The sequence below is a fragment of the Phacochoerus africanus genome, chromosome 13 (assembly GCF_016906955.1).
Source record: "Phacochoerus africanus isolate WHEZ1 chromosome 13, ROS_Pafr_v1, whole genome shotgun sequence".
Classification (NCBI taxonomy): domain Eukaryota; kingdom Metazoa; phylum Chordata; class Mammalia; order Artiodactyla; family Suidae; genus Phacochoerus; species Phacochoerus africanus.
Genome location: NC_062556.1, coordinates 68,181,744 through 68,193,951, shown reverse-complemented (window position 1 = coordinate 68,193,951; position 12,208 = coordinate 68,181,744).

The window sequence follows — 12,208 nt, the reverse complement described above, 5'->3', positions numbered from 1 at the left end:
GGGATCTAATCGGAGCCACAGCTGCCGGCCTACGCCAAAGCCACAGCAACACAGGATCTGAGCCGAGTCTAAGACCTACACCACAGCTTATGGCAATGCCAGATCCTTGACCCACTGAGCAAGGCCAGGGATCAAACCTGCAACCTCATGGTTCCTAGTAGGATTTGTCTCTGCTGCACCACGACAGGAACTCCTTCTTCCCATTTCTAACAGGCATTTCCTCCCTCCCTCCTCCTGTTCTGTAAACAGTAGAAGCATGGTTTATATAAAGTGGGTTGTGCTTTCTCATTACATGAAACTTGGACAGATGTGTCATTTGCAGATATAACAGGTCTGTGCTTCACTAACATCCACACAATTACTCAAATCACTGTCTGAGGAGCTCTAAGAATGATTCAAAAGGTTAAAAAAAAAAAAAAAAAAAGTCCCAGCAATTGGACATCTGAGTAACACTCCGGTAAAGAGAAACCCAGGTCACCAAGGAGGAAGACGAGCAGAAGACCCCAAAAGACCACATTGTTAGATGGGGGCTCTGGGACGTTAAATAGCATTTTCTTGAGGCCGAAAAAAGTTCAGTTCCCTCTTTATAACACGCATCCAGGGCAGAGTTTAACTAGCTGTACATTTAGGTCACAAAGGCTTTTCCTAAAGGAGCAGTGTATCAGCAATATAAACAGTTAAAATATTCCGATTGAGAGAAACCAATCGCCACACACATGCATGGTGGTTTTTCACTGCATGGAGCAAGGATCAGCACTTAGTAGGTCCTCATCAGATGCATGATAAGTGAATGAATGCTGGGAGAATTATCCTATATTTCTCATTTTTAGAGAGTTAACCGCATAAACATATCAGGAGAGTGAAATATTTCACACTATCTCTTAAACCGCCTACTTTTCCTTTAATTATACAAAAAGATGATAGTAACAAACCTCTCCGAAAGTCTCCTAAAACAAAAAGGATAATAATACTTTCCTTATTTTGGTTTGGTTGTAGAAAAGGCAAATTGGTGCATAATTAACAATTTGTTGGTGCAAATTTATCTGCATCTTTTAATTGGTGTTAATTAGATTAGGACTAAAATTTCTTTAATCCTCGTTCTTGCCTTTTTTGATGCAAACTAATTTTCTCAGCTGGATGTCAAAGTTTCCCATTAATTACACTTTTCTAACTGGAGCTTCTTCAGCCACAAAGACTCAACATATAGAATAACAGCAGCTTTCAGAAGGGCTGGGGACCAGCCTTTTGGGGAAAACAAGGCATGGTGAGAATTGACACTTTGGGTGAATTCATCCAAGTTCACTGGTGAAGTAAGGCTGCCACATTTAGCAAAATCAGGGTCTGATGAGAGCCTCTAGCATTTGGTTGCTGTGAATAACATCCTGTAATGTAACTCTGCCACGCAATGCAGATGTAAGAACCAGGCTGCGGTGACAAAATGTGTAGCCTTGCAGTGAAAAAGATAATCTGCTTTTGGATGCCAGCGACAACTCTATTACCTAAAAGCCATGCCGAACACCACTTCCAGTGGAACACAAACACAAATGGACACCACCTTAGGTGAACTAAGTTCCACATTTCATATGGTTTTCCTCCAAATACTATAACCCTTCTGCAATGGTTAACATGTCGGGGGGAAAGCCACATCATACATTCAATATCTTTTATGACAAGGTGACCCGAAATAAAATTTTATGTAGTTAAGGATTTTTGATAGTTCTTCATCCATCACGTTCCTCTCACTATGCAGCAGTGATGATTGAAACCCGATGTGCACTGCAAAAAAGGCTATAAAACATTTTATGTACAAATAAAACAGTAGCCATTAAGTTTTGCTATGATGTCTGAGTAGATATTCAGCATGAAAACCTGATAAAACAACTGTAAACTGATTGTGATCACATGTAATTACAATGACTTGTCTTCAGTGAATGACATGAACCAAACACAGTCACAGACTTCTCCAGAATTACTTTGGGCAAAGAACCAAGAGAACACTATATCCTTTCTTCACTAAAGGCATTTTGCCAAATAAATCTCAAGCACACAAGCTTTAATAACCACGGCCAAAAAAGCACTTGGGAACTCATTACAGAAACGTTTAAAACCACACGCACGCACACACATACAAGCATGTGCACATGCACACACATGCAATCATATGTGATTTCTTTCATAGTAATGTAATTCCACTGAAAAAGTCGCATGTTTGAGATTTTTAATTGGTGCTCCCCAGAAGTAAATCCAAGGACTGATAGACAATTACAAGTCTTTTTTTTTCCTCTCTCTCTCCTTGAAGTCAATGTATTTGGCTGCTTTTCCTGGCATCTTTATTTTGGAGTTTTTGTAGGAAGAGCTACACAAAGATTGTTATACAGCTAAAAGTAAACAATGACCTGGATCCTGAAATAACTTTATTTTTCTCAATAAACCCATGCAGGTAGATTCTCTCCCCTATTCTCTGCCCTTTTGGATGCTGCTTCATTACTACAGTATTACTTTTGAAACAGAACAAAGAAAAATATCCATCCATTGAGCCCTGCAGTATGGATGAACTGTGGCTGAAACAGCTCTAGGAACGCAGGGGCCAAGGAAAGAAAGAGAACAGCATGTGCTCCCGGCCCCCCCGTTTCAACTTCATCTCATTTCTTGACCTCTAGCCCTGAAATGTGGCAATATGGATACAAGCTAATTGGTAATATGAGCAAGACAGTAGAAATCTAATTCCACTCCTAAGAATATACCCCCAAAAACATGTACCCACAAAAACCTGTATTCTGAATGTTCATAGCAGTATTCCTCATAACAGCTAAAAAGCAGAAACAACCCAAACATCCATTAACTGATCAACAGATAAATACAATGTGGTCTATCCACACAACAGAACTTTATTCAACCATCGAAAGAAGTAAAGCACTGATACATGCTGGAACACAGATCAACCTTGAGAAGAAGATGCTAAGGGAAAGAGGCCACTCACAAAAGACCTTATTACATGACTCCATATACAGGAAATAACTAGAAAAGGCAAATCTATTGAAAAAGAAAGTAGACTTGTGGATGCTAATGACTGAGAAGTTGAGAAGGCAATGATTACTAATAGGTATGAGGTTTCTTTTTGGGGTGATGAAAATATTTTAAAATTAACTGTGATGGAGTTTCCACTGTGGCTCAGTGGGTTAATAAACCCAGCATAGTCTCCGAGAGAATGCTGGTGGGACCCCTGGCCTCACTCAACAGGTTAAGAATCCAGTATTGCCAGCAAGACGTGGCCTAGGTCACAGATGGCGGCTCAGATCTGGCGTTGCTGTGGCTGTGGTGTAGGCTGGCAGCTGCAGCTCCAATTCAGCTCATAGCCTGGGAACTTCCATATGCTGTAGGTACAGCCATAAAAAGAAAAAGAAAACTATGCTCCATCTAGCCTCTCCCATCTCATTTGAGGGCAAGTTGTTCCTTCCGGTCACTAGAGCCACACCTTCACCGTCATCCTTGTCTCCTCCTTTATTTCAACCGAGAAAATTCAATCCACCAGGGTATCTTGTTAGCTCTACTTCAGAATATATTCGAACTGTATCTCACCACTTCCCTCTCTGGTTTGGGCCCCCATCAGATCAAGGCAACATCTTCAGACTTGTCTCCCAGCTTCTATCCTTGGCCCCTATAGTTCATCCTCAACACAGGTTCTGGAGGGACCAGTTTACAACAAGAGTCCTTCCATGTTTCTTCTTTGCTCAACACTCTGCAAAGGTTTCCTCTTTGCTGGGAGTAGAGGTCAAAATGCTCACAATGACCTGGCCCTCATGCCCTCCTCATCTCATCTCCTACTGCTTTCCACCCTCTCTCGCTCTGCCAGCCTCCTTACTACCCTTGGACACCTGGTGCTGTTCCCTCTGCCTAGAGCACTGTTCCCCCAGACAGATGCATATGTGTGTGTGTGTGTGTGTGTGTGTGTGTATAATACATATATACACATAAGACATATACATATATACATATACACATAATACATACATACACATAAGACCCTCATTCCTTCCAACCTTTGCCTGCATTTTACCCTCTCAATAGGGCTTATCCTTGCCACCCCACTTAAAACAGCAACCTGCCTCCTGCCCCCAACTCTACCTACGCACTTTGCTCTGTTGCAACTTTTCCTTCACCATCTTCTAAAATTCTCTGTGATCTACCTGTCTATTATCTCTGGTTGTCAGGCTGCCAAAATGTAAGTTCCAGGAGGGTGGAGTTTTGTTCTGTTCACTGACGGAGATCAAGTGCCTAGAACATGATAGTTCCTCAATACGTATTTTTTAGAAGAATGAATGACTGCTGAAAATCCCACTCAACCCATCACCTGCCAACATGTGTTTAGTGGTGACTTTATGAGTCAAGGGTGGGAAACAACAAAAAAACAGTGGGGAAAATTGAGGTAAAGAGTTATTGCTACTGCCTAGTGTTTATTATATCCCCCAAACACTGGGTAACACAGAGGAGATTCTCTCAACTCCATGAGCCCATGTGGATGTTGAGATATTTACACTCATCTAGCAAATGAAAACTCGCAGGTGAAGGAGGAGAATGTGCGATAGGTTTCCCTAGAGCTTAAATCCCAGCACTTGGAGCAGAGATGAAAGGGTGGATTACAGACATGTCCATCTGACCCAAGTGACCTTTGAGATGTTCCAAGTCCTACGGTGGCACTTCTCCTCCCACGACATGTGAGATCGTCTTAAAACGGAGAGACTGACAACAGCCGATGCTATAAAAGGAGAAAAGTTAAAGCGACCCAACTATTTTATTTATAATAACACTGGTCTCCCTGTAAGCAAAGTGCATTGCTGAGTTTAGAAAAAGGAACACACTGGGAGTTCTCATCGCTGCTCAGTGGCAACAAACCTGACTACTATCCATGAGGATGTAGGTTCAATCCCTGGCCTAGCTCAGTGCGTTAAGGATCCAATGTTGCTGTGAGCTGTGGTTGTAGGCTGGAGGCTACAGCTCCTATTCAACCCCTAGCCTGGGACTTCTGTATGCTGTGGGTGTGGCCCTAAAAAGACAAAAAAAAAAAAAGACAGTAAAAAGAAAAAGGAACACACTGATCTTATGACATGCAATTTTAGAAATGTTATATGAAAATTTCCAATGCAACTGTGGAAGCACTGCCATATCTTAAGTCAAAATTTTATATATTCAGCAATGAGATCCTGCTGTGTAGCACTGGGAACTCTATCTAGTCACTTATGATGGAGCATGGTAATGTGAGAAAAAGAATGTATATGTGTATGTGTGAGTGGGTCACCTTGCTGTGCAGGAGAAAACTGACAGAACACTGTAAATCAGCCATAATGGAAAAAAATAAAAAATCATTAAAAAAATTTTTATATATTCAAAACATTGTTATGGAATTTTCTCATTAAGACTAAAGAAATTCCCAAAGAAAAAGATTCAAAGTAGCCACTTACAGTATTTGCTTTTTCTTGAGAAGGGCTCTAACAGAGGCTAATAATAACAAAGTTACTAATTATAATATTCATAATAATAATGGCTAACTGCTAAAAATACTATAGCTCTACATTAAAAGGAGCAGCATCCTCTAAAAGACATGAGACCGAGTCCACACTCCCACATCACCCAGGAGGCCTGCAGCGCCCCTATGGCGGCGACAACTCCAACCGGCAGCATCTCACCATCCCTGTGTGCACAACTGCAACTGGCACAGGTGGTGCCAGGAGTTAAAATTAAAAAATAAAAATAGTAGTGACTGATGACAATTTATACCTCTGGACCTTCAGCACAGCTTGTATCTTTTCTCTCAGCATCTTTTCCTCCTTTTTTCCAAAGTTTTTCTTCTTTTTTATAAAATGTCCATATTATTTCCCAAAACCAGGTCAATGGAATGCGCCCGGGCTACTCAGGAACCACTGTAGTCTACGCTGAGTAAAACTGGCCCACACATGAACATTTTTGACTTTTGCACTAGCTCATTAATCAAGTCCTCAGTATATTCTATATGGTTCTTTATAATATACTTTGGGGCAAACTTTAATGTTGCCCAGAAGTTTCATTTTTGTACACAAATATCATTTTATTTTATTTTTTTTTGTCTTTTTGTTGTTGTTATTGTTGTTGTTGTTGTTGCTATTTCTTGGGCCGCTCCCGCGGCATATGGAGGTTCCCAGGCTAGGGGTCGAATCGGAGCTGTAGCCACCGGCCTACGCCAGAGCCACAGCAACGCAGGATCCGAGCCGCGTCTGCAACCTACACCACAGCTCAGGGCAACGCCGGATGGTTAACCCACTGAGCAAGGGCAGGGACCGAACCCGCAACCTCATGGTTCCTAGTCGGATTCGTTAACCACTGCGCCATGACGGGAACTCCACAAATATCATTTTAAAAGATGAGTAGTAGAGTTCCTGCTGAGGTATAGTGGGTTAACAATCTGACTGCAGAGGCTTGGGTTGCTGCAGAGGCGCAGGTTTGGTCCCTGGTCTGGCACAGTAGGTTAAAGGATCTGGCGTTGCCAGACCTGCAGCATTGCAGCTGCGGCTCAGATTCAATCCCTGGCCAGGGAACTTCCACATGCTGCAGGTGTGGCCATGAAAAGAAAAAAAAAAAAGATGAGTAGAATGTGAAGGATTGTCTAAAACAATAATGCTTATGATCTTAAGCCCCAAAGTATCTGCTACTATCAGTAAACTCTGGATCCCAAATCTCAATGTATTATATGGCCTTCTACACTAATTTTAATTAGAATAAATTCTGATGAATAGTTTCATGTCTGAGTTCCAACCACGTGCCAGGAAGTGATCTTAGAGGTTGGATACTTGGTCTCATTTAATCACTATAACCGTATCCTCATTTCTCAAAGGAGAGAAATGAGACTCAGAAAAACCGAATCATTGCCTTAGTTTCACAGAACAATACGGTCACAGGATAACCACTTCCCAGGCCCAAGCTCAGCCATTAAGCACTCCTGCTGCCATCACGTTAAAAGCAGGGAGTGAAGGAATGTGCAATAACCGCTCCAAGGTCACAATAGAAATTACGCAAAGTTTGCGTAAGTAAGACGCTCAGGTTTGAATTATGTGTTCAGAAGTATTTTCTCCTGGACGTGGAAGAACCCAGTAAGACAGAATCGTTGGCCTTGATGCCCTAGGCCTGTGTGAGGCCCTCCTGCAGGGCAGTGGGCCTGAGGCCAGGGGCTGAGAAGGAAGGGGAGGGAGTGGTGCGGTGGTAGGGGCATGATTTTGGAAACCAGTCCAGGCAGAAGAGGAGTTGCTCATGCATGGCCTCCACCTACAAGACTTGGGTCCCTGTCACCTGATGGGACTCATACGATAATTTCCTTACTTAGGTTTTCTGTTTCAGGGCTTTCCCTTGCCTCCACCAAGCCCTTGACCACTGCCATGGATTCATCTTCCTAACATGCAATCACACCTGCTCCTAGTTTGAAAACTTTTAGAGGCTCCTCCCAGCTCAGTTCTAACTCCTCGGCCCAGGCAGTCCACAGTAAGCCTCTCGTCCAAAACCAAACGAACAAAAACAGCTGGTTCGATCCCTGGCCTCCCCAAATGGGTTAAGGATCCAGCATGGCCTCGAGCTTCAGCATAGGTCACAGATGCAGCTCGGATCCGGCATTGCTGTGGCTCTAGCATAGGCTGGCAGCTGCAGCTCCAATTCGACCCCTAGCCTGGGAACCTCCATATGCCGCGGGAGCGGCCCTAAAAGGAAAAAAAAAGTCTCTCATCCTTCATCAAGGATGGGGCTGGACACGCCTCTTTTTAAAGCATGTGTCTAGAAATTGTAAACAAGTTATGGTTCAGGAAATAATAAACTGCCATGGGAAATTCCATATAGAATTATTTGGATAGTGAGAATCTTTTTAGCATCATTTATACACAGGGAAATTTCTAGCAGACCTTTCACTAAAATTAAATAATGGAATGAGAAAACATGCCTATAAGGAAACCTAAGAGATTGGCTAAAACCAAACTTGTCTTACAGTTCCAGGAACTCCATCTCTAACCCTGACATGCGCACCGTGAGGGGCAGAATACTGTTTGTGTCTCAGCTGTAACAGCTCTTAAAAGCTAAAAATAGAAACCTCCATAGGGATTGAAAGAGAAACTTTATAATATTCATGCAACTGAAGGGAGGCTCTCAGTGAACTAGGAAATCTTTCAGAGGTAAAACAAACAAAACAGTAATTTTAAAACATCACCCAACTTTCCATTTCCTATTTGGAAAAGCAGGGTTCCTGAGGATACCCAACTGTTTTTTAAGGCTTACTACTCTTTTCCCCTGATTCTTAAAGGATCCTGTCAAAAGAGCCTGTGGATTTGTTTTACAAACGGCTAGAAAAGGCTCTGGGAGGAAGGAAGGAAAGACAGCTCACATGTTCATCACAGTATCTTAGGCCCTTAACGCCTCACTCCCCGTTCAAAACCTCGGCCCTATAAAAGCAGCTGGCGCCCCATCTCCTGCCTTCTACCCTGAACCCAGCCTGCCCGGCTCCCGGTGCTGGGAACCCAGCTTCTGACCTTCCAGCTCTTCATCTAGATTAACACCTTGATTCGACTGTACCATGGCCTTTGAGTTTGGTTTTATCCCTTAATCCTATTTCATGGACTGGCTCCAGCACCTTGGACCTGGGCAAGCCACCCTTAGCTCGCCCCTCCCGGAAGGCCGGCTGCAGTTGCAGGGCCAACCTCATATTCCGGGAGGAAGTTCAGTCGCAGGCAACGAGAGTGGCAGGTATCCTCTTTCTTCTCTCTCTCGCAAACACATTCAACTACGCCAAAGGGTCAACAGTTCCTTAACAGGAAAGCTTTATTTTTACTCATTTTTTCATACTTCTTTGGCAAGCATTACCAGAAAATGACGGGCAACAAACAGCCTTAGTTCTCAGATGGCCACAGAAATCCTTCAAATCACACGCACTTCCACATCCACATCCTTTTGTTCTCAAACAGACCATTTGCCAACTGGAATATTGGGGAGAGTTTAGTCTATAGAGGACACCAGGTGAATGTGGAATGAACTGAGGGCAAAACTTGAGAGAATGTTTGGCTATTAGGAATATCTATTCTAGTCAAAATGTAAGAAATTAGCTTTTTAGGTAACATCAACTACATTACAATACCAAGTACATGATACGACTTCATAAAACCAATTTTTAATGTGGATATTAGTCACTTCCACTAAAATGTTCAATTTTATTCTGTAAGCACCCAAAGACTGCCTAGGAAATTGAGGCCAACACACATACACATACACACAAAAGTGTGTCTTACTGATCACCACGGACTCCTAAACCTGTTACCGAATTAGATGCAGGGCAGCCTCTCTAGTCTTCCAGGAGCAGGTTACCATCTATAAAAAGCAATATCCTTTAAGCAGGACTATTCAGCAATCCTTAATCTGGCTCTCCGGGTGAGTATGGGGGTGGAGGGGGTGTGAGAGAGGGAGGGGGAGATGGGGGTGAGGGTGGGGGGGAAGAGAGTGAAAGTGGCAAGATTACAGTAGATGTCCATTGAAAACAACAGAGCATGCACTCGTGTTCGTCTGTTCAGAATTTAGCTGGCTTCACACTCACGGGATGACGACGTGGGGTGGGGGTGAGTTACAAGTGGCAGCTCTTGTATATTCTGGCAGAGCAGTAATTTCTGACAAAATCTGAGTCTTAGAGCTTCCCCCAAACCCTCCCAACATGACTTGTTTCTCTGCTTGCTTCTGGGTCTCCATGAAGGTCATTTAATATCGGCCGGAAACCTCCAAAGAATTGGAACAGTGTGCAGACAGTCGGGGACACAGGACATGGGGACACCTCGCCTCTGTGCTCTGCCCACAGACAAGGGGGGGACATGCCAGCTTCCATTAGCCCCCCCAGGCATGGGCAGCATCATGTGACAAATAAGACATCCACCATGGAGCAGCCTAAACACCAACAAGAACATCCTGAAAGTTGGCAGGGCACTTTACATTTTCTTTTTTTTCCTCTTTGCCTTTTTGTCTTTTTAAGGCCGCACTGGCGGCACATGGAGGTTCCCAGGCTAGGGGCTGAAGCAGAGCTGTATCCGCTGGGATCTGAGCTGTGTCTGCGACCTACACCACAGCTGTCGGCATCGCTGGATCCTTAACCCACTGAGCGAGGCCAGGGAAAGAACCCGCTTCCTCGTGGATAGTAGTCGGGTTTGTTAACCGCTGAGCCATGACAGGAACTCCATTTTATATATATATATATGTATGTGTGTATATATATATGTGTGTATATATATATATATTTGTCTTTTTGCCTTTTCTAGGGCCACTTCCCGAGGCACATGGAGGTTCCCAGGCTAGGGGTCTAATCAGAGCTGTAGCCGCTGGCCCACGCCAGAGCCACAGCAACTCGGCATCCGAGCTGCGTCTTTGACCTACACCACAGCTCACGGCAACACCAGATCCTTAACCCACTGAGCAAGGCCAGGGATTGAACCCACAACCTCATGGTTCTCAGTCAGATACGTTAACCACTGTGCCATGACAGGAACTCCTATATTTTCTTAATATAGGTGGGGTCTGCCTGCCTCTGGTGATTTGGGAGCAATGGAAATTTTTACTCTTTTTTTTTTGGTAGCACCAGAGGCATTTTGGCGGTTTCCAGGCCAGGGATCAAACCTGTGCTATAGTAGTGACAACACAAGGTTCTTAACCCGCTGAGCAACTAGGAAACTCTGGACATTTTTATTTTAATGTATATATTCACACCATATTTTGACACCTGCTACACCTGATTCAAATGCAAAAATAAGACAACTTGGGTCTGCATAATGAAAAGCCATTCATTTTTCTGTCTCCTGTCCCAGTAGGAACAGAAAGCAATTCCAAGCCACTCTGCAAATGTATCCAAGATTAAAAATTTTGGAGGGAGAAGCTTGCTGGTATCTTATGTCCCAAATCACTAAAGGATTTCAGTAGACTGAGTGATTCAAAATAACAATTTAAGAAAAGAAGAGAAAGAAAACCTTCAGGGAAAAACTTTGTGAGATTTCTGACAGTTCTGGTACACAACAGGTTAGTTCTAGACCCATCTCAGACCTCCAGGGTCTGCTCCAAGTCACACCACCAGAGCCATTCCCATTCAATGAGGGTCAGAAGCTCAATGCCAGCCTGGTGTGGTCAGAGTCAGCACTCAGCTCCTGCTGGGGTCTCAGCTGGGCAAAGCAAGAGTCCTCCAGGTGACAATCTATTTATCTCCAGCCCCCAGATCGTCCCCAAATGTCCATTCCCTCTTCCCCTAACCCCCATTGCTACTACTCTCTATGTGGCCTCCTCAGCCTGGCTGCCTAGAAAATGTCCCAGAGCCCAGGCACTCTGCTCCCCGGAGTAGGTCACCCTGGACTGGGAGGTCTCTCTTCCTGTCCTCGGCTCTTCCAAGGGAAGCCCACAGTAAATCCCTCCCCAGACATATCTTGGAAATGATTAATCTTTCAGATTAACCGAATGGGCTCAAATATAAAAATATTTTTTAAAAACAGTAGGGTCGTTAAAGAGTGACAGATTTAAGCGCCATCTGGGCTCGCTGGTCAGGGTGGCGCGAATTCCATCAAACGGCTGAACGGTGCACGATCTGGGAATCCCATCTGTTTTATCTAACATGAATCAGTCCAACGGTTTGGCCATTTTGATGTTAAGAGTTGTTTAAAGAAAACCCCAGACATAAAATACCAATAGGTTTTTCTCCCTCTAAACTTCTAAAATGCAAATTACATGCTTGATTATCACAATTAAAGAAAGAAACGAAGCTTGCTTTGATTTTAAGAGTGGCCCTAGTGAAATTTTAAATAGTCTTTTTTTCATAAAATGATTATTTTCCCAGTTTTACTTTTTTAAAAAACCTTTGGGACCCTATGTGGAGACTTTTGTTAGGGTTATCATATGTAAGTTTACTTATTTTTTTTTTCACTAAAAACTACATTGATAAGATTTTGGATCTTAGAGAATAGGAAATTTGGTGGTCTTATATGTCATTTTAATTCTTCCTTCTCTGCTCCCCTCAATAAAAATATTTTAATGAAAATATGAAATATTATAATGGAATTAGCCAAGAATGTCAGGTAGACAATTTTAACTATTCTTAAGAAACACGTATTTCTTATTTTTTTAAAACGACTGAAGTCTTTTCCTAATTTTTACCAATTGCTTTTAACCTTAAGCACTTTGGACTGCT